Below are 19,231 nucleotides of genomic sequence, written 5' to 3'. Positions count from 1 at the left end.
TGAAACAAAAGAAATGTGTTCTCTCACAGCTCTGGAGGCCGGAAGTCTGAAATCAAGCTGTTGACAGGGTCACACTCCCTCCAGAGGATCTAGAGGTGAATCCCTTTCTTGCCTCTTTCAGTTTCTGGTGGCTCCAAGTCTTCCTTGGTTTGTGGCTGCATAACTCCAACTCTTCCTCCAACTTCACATGGCCTTCCTCTCTGCTTCTTCTTCTCCTTCCTCTAGGGACGTTTGTCATCGGATTTAGGGTCTACTCTATTAATCCAGGATGATCTCATCTTGTGATCCTTCATTTAATTACTACAAAGACCCCTTTTCCAAATAAGGTCACATTTACAGGTGCCCAGGGGTTAGAATGTGGACATATGTTTTCAGTGGGCCAACTCAACCCACTACAACCTCTGATCATCAATTTTAAAATTCTGTTTATTCAGTACACATTTTGTTAAGTGTCTAATATGTGTCAGACACCAAATGAAGTGAGGATGCAAACATCAGTATGATATAGCCACTGGCCTTCTTCAGTCAGATAATAACTTTTCAAAGACTTTTATTCTAAATCTCTCAGATTTAGAATAAAATAAAATTGAAATTTATTTAAAATAGAACACAATTTAAACTCACATATAAGAATGTCTTATCTACTCTGAAATCCTTTCATGTTAATTTTTCCATGAGTTCTAATGAGCACGCTTCATTGCTGTTAATTTTTCAACTGCCATACCATTCATCATGTCAGATGTTATTAGTTCAGGGTAATCCCTTTCAAAAAATTCCATGATGTGAGACACTTTTAATTAGTTTCAACATATTTTGTTTCACCACAAATCAGAGTTTGTGCAGGAGCATTAAATACAGTGAGAGCGCATTTACCTCTGTGCCTTTGTGTCATTAAAATATCATCAATATTTCTCTGGCTGAAGTTAACAGTATTTTGTCTTCAGCTGGGTTCTTTGGAAAGCAGAGCCTGCAAAAATGTAGATAGTGTATTTGTAAAATAATCTCAGGGAACAGGAATATGGGATAGGGAGAGGACATCAGGGCAGGAAAGAGAAACAAAACAGGAATACGTTGTAAAGTAAGACACCACTATGTGGCAACCAACTGATGTTTGACCCCGTAAGACTTTTGAAGAGTCTTATAAAACATATCACAGGGACAAAATAGGGAAGCACTTACCCTTCCATTGGCTTCCATTCTTCATTGGTTAAGAGTCCACACTCCTTCTCATTTGGTTGCACGGGTGTAATTGCTGAGTGGTTCCCAAAGGTATTTGCATAAAATGGGAGTAGCCGGTCTGAATGAGATACATTCCCCCCAAAGCTGGGCAAGGCATGTCCTGAACTGGTCACTGTGGCAATAGGTGGAATAAGAAGTGGAGCCCAAAGGATTCACAGATGAGCAAAGGAGGTGTCCAGCATTCTTTTATTTCCCCACTGCCAACTGGGTTATCCTCAGTTTATGAGACTGTAACCTTGGGAGCAGTATGATGTTACATCATTGGACTTTGACTTCAAGTAACCAGACCTCTGGTCTTGGAGAAGTCACTGTCTGCATGCATTAACCTCCTAATTTGCATAAGAGGATAACCATAGCCACTCTTTCCTCATGGGTTTACTATGAAGATGAGGTGAGATAATATATAGAAAGTGCTTAGCCCAGTACATGTATGTTCTGACACTAACTTTCTGATACTAGCTGGGTGTCCAATAATTCAATTCAATTCTGACACAAATTACCTGGAGTTAGCACAGACCTCACAGGTTAATGGCTCAGTCCCATGAGACTGCCCCCCACCCCCACTTCAGATGCCAGCTGCAAGTCCCGGGGCTCCCCATGCCACCCACACTTACACTGGCGAGCTACAAATTCAGGGCTTCCTATATCTGCTCAAGTTTGATAATTCACTAAAACAACTCACAGAACTCAGCAAAACACTATACTTAGAATTATTTTATTAGAAAGTATACAAATTAACAGCTAGATGAAGAGACACATAGGGTCCTGAGCACAGGCAGGGTCCTGAGCACAGGAGCTTCTATTCCCATGGAGTGGGTCCACCACACTGCCAGCACGTCATGTTCACAAACTACAAAGCTCCCCGAGCCTCGTTGATTTCTTTAATTGAGATTTTATTGCGTAGGCATGCTTGATTAAATAATTAGCCGCATGATTAAACTCCATCTTCAGCTGCTCTCTCCTCCTCAGTGGTTGGGAGATGGGGCTGAAAGTCAACCTTCTAATCAGGTGGTTGGTTCTTCTGGTCACAAGCCCCCATCTTGAAGTTATATAAGGACCCCATCTTAAGTCACCTCATTAGCATAAACTCAAGTATGGTGGAAAGGGGCTCAAATGAATAGCAAAAGATACTCCTGAGGAAATTCCAGTGGTTTTTGGATCTCTATGCCAGGAACTAGGGACAAAAATCAAATGTATTTTTAAAAAATTATACTACAGCATGATACATAGGTAGCTTTCACTGAACATGGATGATAATTATTCTTAACTTGTGGAAGCTCTGCCAGATACCACCGTCATCACCACCACCCCCATGACAACTTTGCTTTGTTAACTTTTCAATTACAAAGTAAATCTTAAATTCTATATACACAATTATATATACATATAAATTTTATACCTATACACAGAGTGAAAGAGTTGGAAATGGTTAAAGTACCAGCTTAATTTTATTTCCTTTGACAAAATACAGGAAGCATATGTTTAAAACAAAAATACAAACAATAATTCCTAAAAGACCTCCCAAATGAAGGCATTAGATGGAGTAAGGTGGTATTACCTAGAGTATAATCAACACCTGTTTTCAAGGTTAAAATAGACAAGGAGGGACTTCCCTGGTGGTCCAGTGGATAAGACTCTGTGCTCCCAGTGCAGGGGGCCTGGGTTGTTCCCTGGCTGGGGAATTAGATCCCCCATTCATGCCGCAACTAAGAAGCCCGCATGCCACAATGAAGATCCCGAGTGCCTCAACTAAGACCCAGTGCAGCCAAAATAAATAAGTAAGTAAATAAATAAATAAATATTAAAAAAAAATTCTAGACAGGGAGAAGTGAGATTAACATGAAACTGAAGAGTATGAAAAATAAATATGTGCTAAAGAGAGCAAGCAAAGTAATATTGCAAAGCAGTTCTTGAGCAAATTAATAAATGTATTCTACAAACAACTGATGCCAGAGACAATTTATAACAATTAAGGAAGTGTTTATATTTAAACCTTCCCAGAGGAAGAGGAGAGGACCTTGAAAGAGGTAGAAGGGCAGGAGCAAAAATGTGGAAACAAGAAAGACAAAATGTAGTCCTAATTATTGTCTGGATAACTAGTTCACCCTTGCTAATGGTTTAGGTTTCAAAGGAGCAACACAAATCTAACAATAGCAATGTCAGGTTTATGAAGGGTCTCATGCTTATCCATGGCCTTTTCACTCTGAGCAGCCTGTGAGGATCTGTCGGGGAGTTTATTGTATCAAAGGAAGGAAAGATATTGATTTCAGTTGTAAAAATGGAATGTCTGAAAACAGTGAATTCAGGGAAATGTATTCAGGTCACCAAGACTTTGTGAAGAAACAAATAGCACGAGGAGGAGAAAAGTGTGAATTATTTACATTCTTGAAATCATGTCAGTGATTTGAGCAAAGAACACAGGTGGGATGTGACCCAGTGGGGCAGGGAATCCCACAGAGCCTGAACACATACTCATTTGGGGTTGCCTTGGTGAGGACCTGCCTTCTTCCAACTGCTAATGAGAACAACACATACCCAAATGAAGTAAATAGTAATTAGAGGTGGAGCTAGCAGTGTCCTCTAGGTCCACCTTGGGATTTAGGTTACAAAGGATGAAGTCCAGAGGGAAATACTCTTAAGTTATTTATAAAGGGGTTAAATTGAACCTATCTGTGTGAGAGCTTCTGGGCACAAGTGGTATTTCTTTCCCTGGCCTTGGTCATTGTCAGTCTAAAATAAATCAAGTAACGACATATCCACATGGTCTTGACTATTTTCCAACTGGCATTGCTACATGGAAGGAACCTTAAACTGAAAAATGACGGGCTTATTCTTCTCTCCTGAGAAGGCTGGCTTAGGATATGTGATATTGTGATTTATAATAAGAAATGTACATTTGGTCTTCTTTTCCCTTTCCTGGCACAGAGCTCCTACAAGGCTTGGAATTCTTAAGTGTGGAGAGCCATATGGTATCTTTTGTTATGCTAATGGGAGACTTTCAGAAAGCCCTTAGGTCACCTAACAATGGGGGGCTCCTTGCCTCTTGGAGGGTCAGAACTTTCATTTCCCCCCACCTCCACCCTCCACCCACCACTCCCGACCTTGTTTGAGGAGAAAGGGGATGGAAATTGAGTTTAATCACCTATGGCCCAGTATTTAATCTACCATGCATATGTAATGAAGCCTGCATTAAAAAAGAAAAGAAAAAAAAAAAAAAAGAAGGAAGGAAGGAAGGAGGTTCAGAGAGCTTCTAGGTTGGTGAACAAGCAGAGATTTGGGGAGAATGGCATGCTCAGAGAGCATGGATGCCTCGTGCCCCTCTCCACACACTTGCCCTATGAATCTCTTCATCTGGCTGTTGATTTGCATTTAAAATCATTTGTAATAAATCAGTAATCTAGTGAGTAAACTGTTTTCCTGAGTTCTGTGAGCCACTCTAGAAAATTAATCAAACCCAAGGATTGGGTTGTGGGATACTCTAATTTATAGCCAGTTGGTCAGAAGCATGGGCGACAGCCTGGACTATGAATGGTATCTGAAGTGGAGGTTAGTCTTGGGGACTGAGCCTTTAACCTGTGGAATCTGACACTATCTCCAAGTAAACAGTGTCAGAATTGAGTTGAATTATAGGACACCCAGCTTGGTGGCATGGGGGAAAAACTTACATGTTGGAACTGGGTGAAGAATTGTAGGCTCACAGTAACTGGAGCAACATGTGCCCCTTGCTCTCACTCAAGAAGATATAGCCTGCCCACAGAGGGTCCTAGGAAGAGCACAGAAGTCAATAGTAATGGCTATTATTTCATTTGAGCTTCACAACCCCAAGAGAAGAATAGGCTTTATTATTCCTATTCTGCAGTTGAGAAAATTGAGCTCTAGAAAGATTAAACAATTTTAATAGTGATATCTCCTCTAGAAACGAAAGCACACAGGTGCCCTGACTATAAGAATCAACTCTGTGAGCTTTCTATGAGTTAATATTCTGTCTAGTCCATGAATAATTTCCACGATACACTTGCGGACTCTATTTGCTGTATTTAGTATGTTTAGAACTTGAACAATGAGGCCCAAATCATCTCGCAGGAAGCTCAATATACTTTTTGCTCCCTCTAGTCAATGTTTCATTTGGCTTTGTTTAATAAATAATTCATTTCTCATTTCTAACTTAATAAAACACAACTCTTCTTCCCAAACAATGGGAAGCCTGAATCAATAATTTTTATGGACAGAGATTCTGTAAAGGGATACAGAGTATGAAATTGCTATGTGGGGAATTTTATAACATTCTGGGAATCTGAAAAAACAAAAGCCAATACAAGGTGTATTGCCATAAATCATATAGTCTACTAATAATTTAAATGGAAGATTTTCATTGGAGTCTTATCTCTACAGCTTCTAATCATAAGTTGTTGGGTGGGACACTGGACCTTAGTTTCATCTTCAGTAAAATGAGGATAATAATACTTATCCTGGGGCTTCTCTGGTGGCACAGTGGTTAAGAATCCGCCTGCCAATGCAGGGGACATGGGTTTGAGCCCTGGTCCGGGAAGATCCCACATGCCGTGGAGCAACTAAGCACGTGCACCACAACTGATCCTGAACTCTAGAGCCCGCGTGCCACAACTGCTGAAGCCCACGCACCTAGAGCCTGTGCTCCACAACAAGAGAAGCCACTGCAATGAGAAGCCTGCGCACCACAATGAAGAGTAGCCCCAGCTTGTCACAACTAGAGAAAGCCTGCACGCAGCAACGAAGACACCACACAGCCAAAAATAAATAAAATAAATAAATTTAAAAAAATAATACTTATCCTTTGGGATATTGATAAAATTGTGCCAAATATGACATCACAATCTCCACTGAGTTACTATTATCATAACCAGAGTCCCGGAGAAGAAAGGGAGAAAGTTGCAGCGTACTTATTTTAAGAAATAATGGCTGGGCTTCCCTGGTGGCGCCGTCGTTGAGAGTCCGCCTGCCGATGCAGGTGACATGGGTTCATGCCCCGGTCCGGGAAGATCCCACATGCCGCGGAGCAGCTGGGCCTGTGAGCCGTGGCCGCTGAGCCTGTGCTCCGCAACGGGAGAGGCCGCAACAGTGAGAGGACAGCGTACCACACACACAAGAAAAAAACCAACAAAAAGAAATAATGGCTGAGAAATTCCGAAATCTGGGGAGAAATCTGGACATCCAAGTTCATGAAGCACAAAGTTCCCCTCTAAATTTCAACCCAAAAGATCTTTTCCAAGACATATTATGATAAAACTGTCCAAAATCAAAGACAAAGAGAGAATTTCAAAAGCAGCAAGAGAAAAAAAATCATCATATACGAGAGAACCATTGTAAGTCTATCAGCAGATTTCTCAGCAGGCAACTTACAGGCCAGGAAACAGTAGGGTGATATATTCAAAATGCTAAAAGAAAAAAACTGCTAACCAAGAACACTTTCCCTGGCAAAGTAGTCCTTCAGAAATGGAGAAGTGGTAAAGACTTTCCCAAACAAACAAAAGCTGAGGAAGTTCATCGCTACTAGACCTGCCTTCAAGAAATGCTGAAAGGGCTTCCCTGGTGGCACAGTGGTTGAGAGTCCGTCTGCCGATGCAGGGGACACAGGTTGGTGCCCCGGTCCGGGAAGATCCCACGTGCCGCGGAGGGGCTGGGCCCGTGAGCCATGGCCGCTGAGCCTGCGCGTCCGGAGCCTGTGCTCTGCAACGGGAGAGGCCACAGCAGTGAGAGGCCCGTGTACCGCAAAAAAAAAAAAAAAAAAAAAAAAAAAAAATGCTGAAAGGAACTTTTCAAGCTGAAATAAAGGGATGCTAATTGGTAACATGAAAACATATAAAAATATAAAACACACTTATAAAGATAAGTATATAGTCAAATCCAGAAAACTCTAATACTGTATTATGATTGTGTGCTAAGCACTTAACTCTAGTATAAAGTCTAAAGGACAAAAGTATTAAGTGTAGCTACAAAGTTTGTCAATGAATACACAATATAAAAAGAGGTAAATTGTGACATCCAAAACAAAATGTGTGTGTGGAGGGAGTGGTAAATAAAAGGCTAGAATTTTTGTATGCAATTGAAGTTAAGGTGTTATTAGAGTAAAATAGGCTGTTAAATCTACAAGATGCTTTTTATAAGTCTTATTGCGACCACAAAGCAAAAATCTACAGTAGATACACAAAAGAGAAAGAGAAGGGAGTCAAAAAGTACCACTATGGAAAATCATCAATTCACAAAGGAAGACATCAAAGGAAGAAAGGAACAAGAAAACTACAGAAGAGCCAGAAAACAATTCAAAAAAATCATATTATAAGTCCTTACCTATTAATTATTTTAAATGTAAAAGGATTAAATTCTCCAATCAGAAGGCATAGAGTGGCTGAATGGATTAAAATAACCATGCCCAAATATACGCTGCTTACAAGAGACTCTCTTCAGCTTTAAGGACACACATAAATTCAAGGGGGAGGGATTGAAAGAGATTTTCCAAGCAAATGAAAATCAAAAGGGAACAGAGGTAGCTATACTCATATCAAACAAAATAGACTCAAAAACAGTAACAAGAAACAAAGAAGGCTGTTATATGATGATAAAAGGGTCATTTCATCAAAAGGATACAACAATTGTAAGTATGCTGGGTTGGCCAAAAAGTTCATTCAGGTTTTTCGTAAGATGTTACAGAAAAACCCAAATGAACTTTTTGGCTAACCCAATATAGGAACCCAACATCAGAGGACCTAAATATATTACACAAATAGTAACATATCTGAAGGGAGAAACAGACAACAACCCATAATATTAGAGGTCTTCAACAGCCCACTTTCAACAATGGATAGATTATTCAGACAGAAAATCAGTAAGGAAACATTGGACTTGAACTGTACTTTAGACCATATGAACCTAACCAACACACACAGAACATTTCATCCAATAGCAGCAGAATACACATTCATCTCAAGTACACATGGGACATTCTCCAGGGCAGATCATGTCACAAAACAAGTCTTAGAAAATTTAAGAAGAGTGAAATCATACCAAGGATCTCTTCTGATCAAAATGGTATAACACTAGAAATAATAACAGGAGAGCAACTGAAAAATTCACAAATATGTGGAAATTATACAACACACTCCTAAACAAACAATAGGTCAAAGAAGAAATCAAAGAGAAATAAAAAATATCTTGAAACAAATGAAAATGGAAACACAACATACCCAAACTTATGGGATGCAGTAAATGCAGTTCTAAGAGAGAAGTTTATGAGTAATCACCTGGAAAATAATGAAATCTGACCCTTATCCTACACCACTCACTCCAGCTCCAAATGGATTAAAGACTTAAATTTAAAAGCTGAAACTGTAAAACTATTAGAAGAAAACATTTGGGAAAAACTCCTTGACATTGGTTTTGCAATGATATTTTAGATATGACACCAAAAGCACAAGCAATAAAAATAGAAATAAACAAGTGTGACTACATCAAACTAACAGCTGCTTTACAGCAAAAGAAAGAACCAACAACATAAAAAGGCAATCTAAGGAATATTTGCAAATTATTTATCTGGTAAGGGGCTAATATTCAAAATATATAAGGAACTCATACAACTCGATAGCAAAAAACATAAATAAGTTAAATAATACAATTTAATCCAGTTCAAAGGATGTGAATAGACATGTTTCATACAGACAGACTCTAGACTGGTGGTTGCCAGGGACTGGGGGATGGGAAAAATGGGGAGATGTTGGACAAAGAGTACAAACTTCTAGTTTTAAGGTGAATAATAAATACTGAGGATCTAATGTACAGCATAGTGACTATAGTTAACAATATTGTGTTATATGTTTGAAAGTTGCTAAGGGACTAAATCTTAAATATTCTTACCACCCCCCAACATAAGTATATTAACTTATGGAGGTGTTAACTAACCTTATTGTGGTAATCATTTCACAATATATATAAATCATCACCTTGTACATCTTAAACTTATACAATGTATATGTCAATTAAATCTCCATAAAAGAGGTACTGCTATTTTGACCTTAGATTACCTCAGTCTGTAATTAATTTAGAAAGAATAAGGAACAGTGGTCTTGAAGTCCTATGCATTGACTCAAGGTAAAAAGATTATTTGGGGGGCTTCCCTGGTGGCGCAGTGGTTGGGAGTCCGCCTGCCGATGCGGGGGACGCGGGTTCGTGCCCCGGTCCGGGAGGATCCCGCGTGCCGCGGAGCGGCTGGGCCCGTGAGCCTTGGCCGCTGGGCCTGCGCGTCCGGAGCCTGTGCTTCGCAGCGGGAGGGGCCACAACAGTGAGAGGCCCGCATATCACCAAAAAAAAAAAAAAAAAAAAAAAAAAGATTATTTGGGGAAAACACTAAGACAACTTCGTGATAACCTAACTGTATATTCATACTACAAAAATAATCCAGTTGGTTTATAGGTTCAAAATCCAGCCATTTTTTGCTATAGTGCATAAAGCTCTATACTTTGCTCAGTGTTATTTCTTGCTACCTCTGAAATCTATTGCAACCTTTTAATTATCTTCAGTGTTGTTGGTTCTGCCTAATTAGTCTCTAGAGGCAAACCAAAAAATGCAGACATGAAAATAAAGCTTAGTATCTCAGTGAAAACAGGTTGGTGGTGGGCAGTGAAAATTCCTGAGAAGTAAGTAGGTGGCATTTCTGCATAGCCTATATGCAGAATAAAAATTTCTACAGCCATAAACTTTTCTGTATTGACACCTTTGATTATAACAGTTCTAATAATAGCTTCATAAAGTTTTACACAAACAGCAATTAATAGATTTTTATATTTCAGTTTCTGCTGATGCCTTAGTCCAGATTTTAAGAGAGCCCCCCACCAGGGTTTCTAATTTGAATTCATTAAATACATTCTACATTTTCTATGAAAAGTCCATCAAATGGTACATTCAATCGCCAGGATTTAAAAATTCAAGTTAGGGCTTCCCTGGTGGCACAGTGGTTAAGAATCTGCCTGCCAATGCAGGGGACACAGGTTCGAGCTCTGGTCTGGGAACATCCCACATGCTGCAGAGCAATTAAGTCCATGTGCCACAACTACTGAGCCTGTGCTCTAGAGCCCACAAGCCACAGCTTCTGAGCCCATGTGCCACAACTACTGAAGCTTGCGTGCCTAGATTCTGTGCTCTGCAACAAGAGAAGCCACTGCAATGAGAAGTCTGCACAGCACAACAAAGAGTGGCCCCCACCTGCCACAATAAGAGAAAGCCCGTGCACAGAAACGAAGACCCAATGCAGAAAGAAAGAAAGGAAGGAAGGAAGGAAGAAAAGAATTAAAAACATTAAAAAAAAAACACCTCAAGCTTAAAAAAAAAACCAAAAAACCAAAAAAACCTCAAGCCAAAAGCCATTTTTGAAATAAGGGTTAATAAGGTCTTTTTGTTTATTTATTCTTTATTCTCTAATCACTTAATACTGAACCCACAACACAGATGCAATGCAAAGAAGGATGCTTAGATTTTTTTCATTATTAATCTCAGGATTGCTTCTATAATGGCAAAAGTGGAAAATAGAGTAAATAAAAGTTTCTGTCCCCTGCTATTTCTAGAATTCTATTTTGTAGAAAGCATTTGTTTTAGTAAAGTACGGGAAAGTGGTTGCTTTTTCTTCCTTGTGACAAATGAAATTGAATAAATACATACTTTTTTCCATAACACCTTTTGTGCTCAAAAGTTAAGCACGCTTCTAGAGGGACAAAATGATACTGCTAAATAAAATGCAAATCTTGAAAGAGCATCTGTATTATATGTCTTAGTTCAAAGCCGTCCAATGCTTGTCAGATCAATTCTGCAACCTCATTCATACACACTTAGGCATTTAGAGAATTTCCACTTTAAACATTCTCACACTTTTCAAAAATTTTCGGCACCTTAGCAGAAACTCAGAGGCTGCTGAGCGTGCTAAGGATGGACTTAATATAGACTGATGCTGATGCCCACGTGATGTCCTGGGCCTCAGAGAATCTTTGAGAAGATAGTAGTTTATTAGAGCTACCAAACCAGGGGCAGGAAGGCTGTAATTTGGGGAAAAGATATTCTTACAGGCTTTAAAAGAACAGTCATTTCTTCCCTCTGATGTTACCATACTCAAAAGTAATAAAGAAAGATTCATCTTTGCCAGTTTAACCACCACCCCTTAGTCATTAAAGATATGAAAGCATGAGCTCTGTCCAAGACAAAAACCGAACAAGTAAGGAAATTCATTTTATTTCACTCCCCAAACCATAAAACTAGAAGAAGATAAAGGAGGTAAGATCCTTGACAGTGGTCTTGGTAATGATTTTTTTGGATTTGACACCAAAAGCAAAGATAACAACAAAGCAGAAATAAAATGGGACTACATCAAACTAAAAAGCTTCTGCACAAGCAAAGGAAACCATCAACAAAATGAAAAGGCAACTTAAAGAATGGAAGAAAATATTTGTAAATCATATTCTAATAAGGAGTTGACATCCAAAATATATAAAGAACTCATACAACTCAATAGAAAAACAAAACAATCTGATAAAAAAAATAGAGGATCTTTATATATATATATATATGATATATATATGTATATATACTTGAAAGTCACTGAGAGAATGAGAGTAGATCTTAAATGTTCGCTACAAAAATGAGACTGTAAGTGATGTGATGCAGGTGTTAGTAACACCTTGATGGTAATCATTTTACAATATAAAAGTGTACAAACATTGTAAATCAACTATACTTCAATAAAAACGTAAAATTTTAAAAAGTGAAATTAAAATCAAACAAAATTAATCTATGGTCTTAGAAGTTTGGATGCTGGCACCTCTTGAGGTGGGGACCATAGGATGGGCTTCTGTAGTTCTTGCTGGTCATGTTCTATTGCTTGGTCTGGGCACTGGCTACAAAGCATGTAAGCTTTATGATAAGTCATCTATCTGCTCACTTATGATTTGTGCAATTTTCTGTATGTACACTATATATTGATAAAATTTACATTACAAAAAACCCTGAGACTGTCTGAAAAGTGACTTACACTTCTGAAGTGCTTGATTATTCTATTCAGTAAAGTATTTGAGAAAAAGAAATTATTTGCTTTTGAATTTTTAATCGATCTTTTATCTGACACATCTTAGCTTAGATCCATTCTTTAAAAGATGATGCCAAAAGAAAAATCTTCAGAAATGTGTTTAGAAAAAAAAGCAGCATATGTTTCTTAAAGGAGAGCTAGAGCTTCCCAATTTCCATCTTCTTTTCACTAACCTGTTATATTCCTGAGCAAAAGCCAGTTAATTAACCAAAGACCCAAGGGCCAAGAAAAACAGTCAAGAAGCAAAGAGGACCAGATGATTTGGGATACAATATCAAAAGACCTGAAAAGAGACCCTGATATTTCTCAAAAGCTACAAGAACAATGGATCTGTCCTGAACCACCCACCGTTAACCACATTGATGTAGATGAATTTTAAAAGGAAGCAATAAAAGCTGTAAACTGCCTGGGGGGATGAATCATCAGTGAAAATAATTAGCCCACATACAAGATGCCATTTCTAGGTGCTCACAAGGCTTTTTAATATTCCCCTCATTCCATCTCTCCCTAAAACCCATCTCCCAATCCAAATAAGTCTGTTTTTTATTGCAAGGTCTCCTGGCTGGGGATCTGAACCTGGCCCCTGAGGAACCAGACAATTTTCATTCCAAATCCAGCTTGTTTGTGGGAAGAAATCTGTTAGATGAGCTTTTCCAGTGTACATCACTGTTGTTGTTCATTTGTTTCCCTTCAGCTTTACCAATTAAGTTCGCTCTTTTTAAGTTTTTTTATAGCAACTTGCAATCTACAATCTTTTATTCATAGTGCCCAAATAGAGAAAACTCTGAAAACTAAAAGTTTCTTTTAAATTTAATGACAAAACCAGAACTCACATAAAACTGTTTATAATGTCTTTTTATCTCTTACTGTGAATTTTTATGTTTCATTGCAGAGATTTAAATGTGTTTGTTACAGCATGCTGCTTTAGACCTCCCTGGAGATGTAATACAGTATATGCCATATATGCACCACATTACCTTTCTACACTCCAAAAATTTTCAATTCCAAAGCATATCTGGTATTGTGGAGCTGTAAACAAGAATTCCTCTCCAAGAGTAGAAATGAACTAGTTCAGTTACTAGAGGGATTTAGGTTAAATTTAAACAATAGTCTCATGGCCAGAAGAGTTGTTAAAAATGGATATCTTCTCCCAAAAGACTATATTAAGTTGAGAGATCAGAACCAATATTTAACTTGGAATTCAAACTTAAATGTTAATTCTGGACTGACTACAGGACTCTGACCCTTACATTTCAGATCTTTTTTCTACTGATAAGATAAGGAAGTGGATACGGGATGCAACTCAATACATTTGGAGGGAGTCACACAATTAGAAAGAAGGGAGAATAAAATATGATTATTACGGCAAACTTTTGATGTGCTCATTTTAATGTGTCTGAAGCAAGGGATAAAAACTCAGTTCTGCAAATGCATTTAGTGGATTTCCCAATTGAGAGGGTTTTTTAGAGTGATGATCTTGGTAGAGCCTACTTGCCTCCCACTTAAAAGGCTCCTCTGTGTGATAATAAAGAGATTATGAGACTTCCCAAAATGAGAAACTTCTGTGTTTCATTTGCTTGAACTTCCAAAACCGTGAACATGAAGCTTAGCTGCACAGGCCATGTTGCATAGAGGAGGTATGGTTATTCAACCAAACTTTTTTCTATCAAACTTTAGATGGCTGGTTCTCTACTTGGGGCAGCTTTTAGAAAAAGGTTAATGCCTACATCTCACCCCTGGAGATTCAGATTTTCCTAGAGGGCTCCTTGGATATCAGAATTTTTAAAACTACTGGATGATTTCACTACAAGCCAGAGCTGGGAACCCTGCTTAAAAGAAGCCTCTTCACAAATTGGAAGACCTTTATATACCATTTCCCAAGATATTTTGGGGGTATGCCTTTATAATGACTTTGATAAAGCTATTTTAAGGGACACTGTATAGGTTAGTTATCACTGTGTAACAAAACCAGGGCTAAGGACTAGACAGGAGGTAAGAGGGTTTTTGAGGTGGTTATGCTAATTAAGGATTGAAAAGGAACACTGTGGCTAGAGCAAAAGAACAGAACGAGATTGACATATGCTCACCATTTGTTGAAATAATCCCCACATTTCATCGATAAGGAAAATCTTGAATCCAGTCCAGTTGTCAGTCTGGGCACATGGACCACTCAAAGTCACTGGTTTTTCATCAGCATCAGCTGGTTAGAGACAATGATGAAACACAACATTCAGTTTTGGTATATTTTATTTTATTTTTAAATTTTAATTTATTTATTTTTGGCTGTGTTGGGTATTTGTTGCTGCACGCAGGCCATCTCTAGCTGCAGAGAGCTGGGGCTTCTCTTGTTGTGGAGCACAGGCCTAGGTGTGCGGGTTTCATTAGTTGTGGCACGTGGGCTCAGTAGTTGTGGTACACGGGCTTAGTTGCTCCACGGCATGTGGGATCTTCCCGCCAGGGCTTGAACCCATGTCCCCTGCATTGGCAGGTGGATTCTTAACTACTGTACCACCAGGGAAGTCCTGTTTTGGTATATTTTAAAACTAAAACTCTAGAAGAGTGTGGCTCAGGCTTTAATGTGCACACAAATCACTTCAGCATCTTGTTGAGATGCAGATTCTAATTCCCTAGGTCTGAGATGAGTCTGAGATACCGGCAGTGGCCAGGAGATTGGTTTTCAAGGCCAGAGTATTTCAAACTTCATTGTGCATTGGAATCATGTGGAGGGCTTGTTAAATGCAGCCCCACCCTCAGATCCTGATTTTGTAAGTCTAATGTGGACCTGCACATTCCTCCCAGGTGATGCTGCTGATGCAGGGCCACCCTTTACGTTTAAAAAATCAATTAAATAAAACAGACATGTTATTCTTTTGAATTTGTTGTTAACATCTGAATATTTTCAAATTGAAGTAAGCATCTAGATAACTGTTGAATAAAAATCTCCTTGTGAGCTTTATGTGCTAAATTTCTATCACTCAGTTGAAATTTGTATTTATTACTGAAAGAATAAATTGCTATTATAATTAACCATTGTGGTGTTAATTTTATGTAAAATATTAATGATTAAAAACTTTCCAATAGTCAAATCATTAAAGTAAAAAATCAGCTTAACAGGAATATTAAGCAAGAATGCCTCTGCTAGATAATTTTAGGAAGAACACATTATCCTTCTTGAGCCAACAAATGTTTGTACAACTTTAAATAAGAATGGAAAGCAGAATAATAGAGACTATATATAAACATATTTGTAGTCTGCATAATTATTAGGTTATTATCATTCATGGCATTAAACAAAATATCCTTCAAAGCCTATATTTATTTTTATTTTGCTATTTAATTCCATTTAGGCTTCGAGTTTTTAAAGAAAACAACCTGCCATAGAACTTCACCGTAAGTTGACAATATTTGGCTTCAGCCTATTATTTATTTTAACACTAGGCCATTTGGCATTCAGCCAAATTGAGGGTTTGGTACACTTCCAACATGAATCTTAGAAGCTGAATCAAGGGAGCTCCCAAGATCCTGGATCAGACACTGTCCAGAGGGCTTCTATTCCTGATGAACTGGATCATCTCACATCTCCCCACCCATCTCCCCTTGCTGAGAATCTTGTGGAAAGTCAAAGCCAGTCCATTGATCTCCCTTCTTTCAAAGATTAGGTGAGGTTAGGGTTGCAAGATTATATTCAGGATGCCCAGTTAAATTTGAATTTCTGATCAATTATTTTTTAGTGGAAGATGTCCAATGCAATGTTTGAGCCATTCTTGTATTGTTTTTTGCTATGTCTCACATCATTAGGTAAGGTCCCAGCTGCAAGAAACTTGTCCTAAGAGAGTATCTCTCAAACTGATTATTTCTTCCCTTTTAACATCAAATGGGAGCCACCTAGAGGTGAATGATAGTTTCCTTAAATTTATGTGGTATGGCATAAAAGTAATCTGGGAAAGGCTCCATTTTCTAGTGGAAATGTTACTAGCCGTTAAAACATTACTTTAAATCTGAGGAAACCTTAGTTCCAATCCCAGTCCTACCATGGATGGGGTGTGAGATTCTGAGCTAATCATTTATCTTATTTCATAGCTCTACGATATAAATGCTTGTAAAATACACCAATAAAAAATGACATCAGGAAAGAAACAATGCTGCCAATTAAACTATGATACAATGTGAAAACACCACTGATTATAAGACACATCTTTGTTTCAGAAATATTAAAATGTGGGGGGAAATGAGTATCTTAGAATTGATAAAATATGATATTTTGACTTACCTCATTTATATAATGAGAATAATTATCATTTTTCCTACTGAATAAACATAAAGATCAGACCGAGAAATTAATAATCAGCTATTGTTTCTCAATCTAGTTTTGAACTGCTCAGCAGGGAACTTTAGCTTCCAAGGTATTGAGAGAATGTTTTCCAATGACTGCTCCTTTCAAAGTAGCATAAGAGGAGGTTTAAATTTCTTATAGTCTTTTTAGGACAAATACTGTATAATTCCACTCATATGAATTATCTAAAATAGTCAAAATCATAGAAACAGAAAGTACAAAGGTGAGCTGGTAGAGGGAGGGAGGTGGGGTAATTACTATTTAGTGGGTATAGAGTTTCAGTGTTACAAGATGTAAATGTTTTAGAGATCTATTGCTCAGAAATGTGAATATCTTTAACACTACTTAACCACTTACAAATGGTTAAGACAGTAAATTTAATGTGTATGTTTTAGTACAATGAAAAAATTCTTATAGTCTTTTTCTTTCCTATGTAGGTCAAAACTCAGTTTTTGATCCCCTAGGTGAAGAATTATCTTTATGATTATAATGCGTCAGAATCCAATGTTGTTTAAACAGAAATTATCTGGATCCATGAGTCTATATCACCTATGCACTCGTCCATCCTTTGATCCATTCATCCATCCATTCATCCATCCATCCATCCATCCACTCATCTAATAATCCACCTGACATTTATTGAATTTCTGTTCTATGCCAGGTACTGGGATAACCTATGAAGGAAACAGATATGGAAAATGTCCTTGTGTTCAAGGAAAGGCTCAAAAATGTACTGCAATGCCCTACTTATTAAGAGATACTCATACCTTTTGCATCTCAAATCTCTGGAAAATAGTTCATGTCTTCTTTCACATGGAATTCTCATCCTTTCTCCTTACTGCCTATTTAAATCCCACCCATTTCTTCAAAGGCATCTCAAATCCTCCTATTCTATGAAGTCTTTCCTGGCTACTACAAATCTTGGCTTTTCTCAGACTCCTAAGTTGATTAAACTACTTAACTTGGCTGCTAACTGGGCATTGCATGAGTAAAATATATAGTGTGTTAGATAGTTATATGAGCTAAGAAGAAAAATCAAGTGGGAAGGGGGGATATGAATATCTGGGGAGGAGTTGGGCTGAAATAGTAAATAAAATGGCCAGCGAAAGTCTTACACAAAAGCAGAATTCTGAGTAGTGACCTGAATGAAGTGAGGGGTGAGCCATGTGGGTATTTGGGAGAATGTCACTCCAAGCAAAGAGAATAATTAGTGCAACATCCCTGAGGTGGGAATGTGCCTAGTATGTTGGAGGAACAAGAAGGAGACCATTGTGGTTGCAATGAAGTTGACAAGGGGGTGAGATTGGGAGATGAAGTCAGAGAGGACATGGAACCAGGTTATGCAGGGCCTGTAGGTTTTGCTAAGAACTTTGGCTTTTACTCTGACTGGGATGGGGTGCCATTGGAGGGCATGAGATGAGAAGTGACATGATCTAACTTATTTATTTTTTCTTAACTTATTTTTAACAGAATCTCTTTACCCTCTGAGTTGAGAATAGAATGTGAAGGTGGGAGGGGAAGGGTAGATGCAAGGAGACCAATTAGGAGGCTATTGTAAAAATTTAATCAAGAAATAATTATGGGGCTTCCCTGGTGGCGCAGTGGTTGAGAGTCCACCTGCCGATGCAGGAGACACGGGTTCGTGCCCTGGTCCGGGAGGATCCCACGTGCCGCGGAGCGGCTGGGCCCGTGAGCCGTGGCTGCTGGGCCTGCGCGTCTGGGGCCTGTGCTCCGCAACGGGAGAGGCCGCAGCAGTGAGAGGCCCGCATACCGAAAAAAAAAAAAAAAGAAATAATTATGGTAGGACCCAGTGGTGGCAGCAAGGTAGAGAAAAGTGTTGAATTTGGAATATAATTAGAAAGAGCTGTTAGGATTTGCTGATGGATCAGATGTGGGATGTGAAAGAAAGAGAATAAAGGATCACTCACACTTGGGCAACTAGAAAGATGAGGCTGCCATTAACTGAGATTGGGAAGATTGTGGGAGGTGCAGGATTTGGGGACAATATTGTGAACTCAGTTTTGTACATGTTAAATTTGAGAAGAGGATTAAACATGTAAATGGAGATGTTGACCGGGAAATTGAATGTAGAAACCTGAGGTTCAGAGGAGACATCCAGTTTGGAGTATATAGATGGTATTTAAAGTCATGCTACTGGATGAAAACAACTAAGGAGAGAACTGTAAGTAGAAAAGAGAAAAGATCCAAGGGCTGAGCTCTGGAGATGTTGCTGTAATTATCTCCATCAGAGCAGAACACTCTGACCTATCAGAAAGGAGTGCTGCCCAAGCCTTCATGATCCTTAAATCTTAAGACAGGATAGGAAATCCTCTGGAGTGGAAATTACAAAGGTTCACTGGGTATCTTTTGCATTAAGGAGAAAATGGAAAAGAGTGAACTTTGGAGATAAAAATAGAGAGCTCTGAGTATTCTGTGATACCTGTAAGCTATCTACAGTATGTGGAGTAGGCACCACATGTATTAAATTCCCCTTTAAGATAAGTGAGAATAAGACAAATATAAAAAACAATTTGGTAACTGAAGAAGAATCAGTGTCACAA

Source organism: Kogia breviceps, chromosome 14 (genome assembly GCF_026419965.1).
Source record: "Kogia breviceps isolate mKogBre1 chromosome 14, mKogBre1 haplotype 1, whole genome shotgun sequence".
Classification (NCBI taxonomy): domain Eukaryota; kingdom Metazoa; phylum Chordata; class Mammalia; order Artiodactyla; family Physeteridae; genus Kogia; species Kogia breviceps.
The sequence above is the reverse complement of the archived record's forward strand: the minus strand, read 5'-3'. Positions refer to the sequence as shown.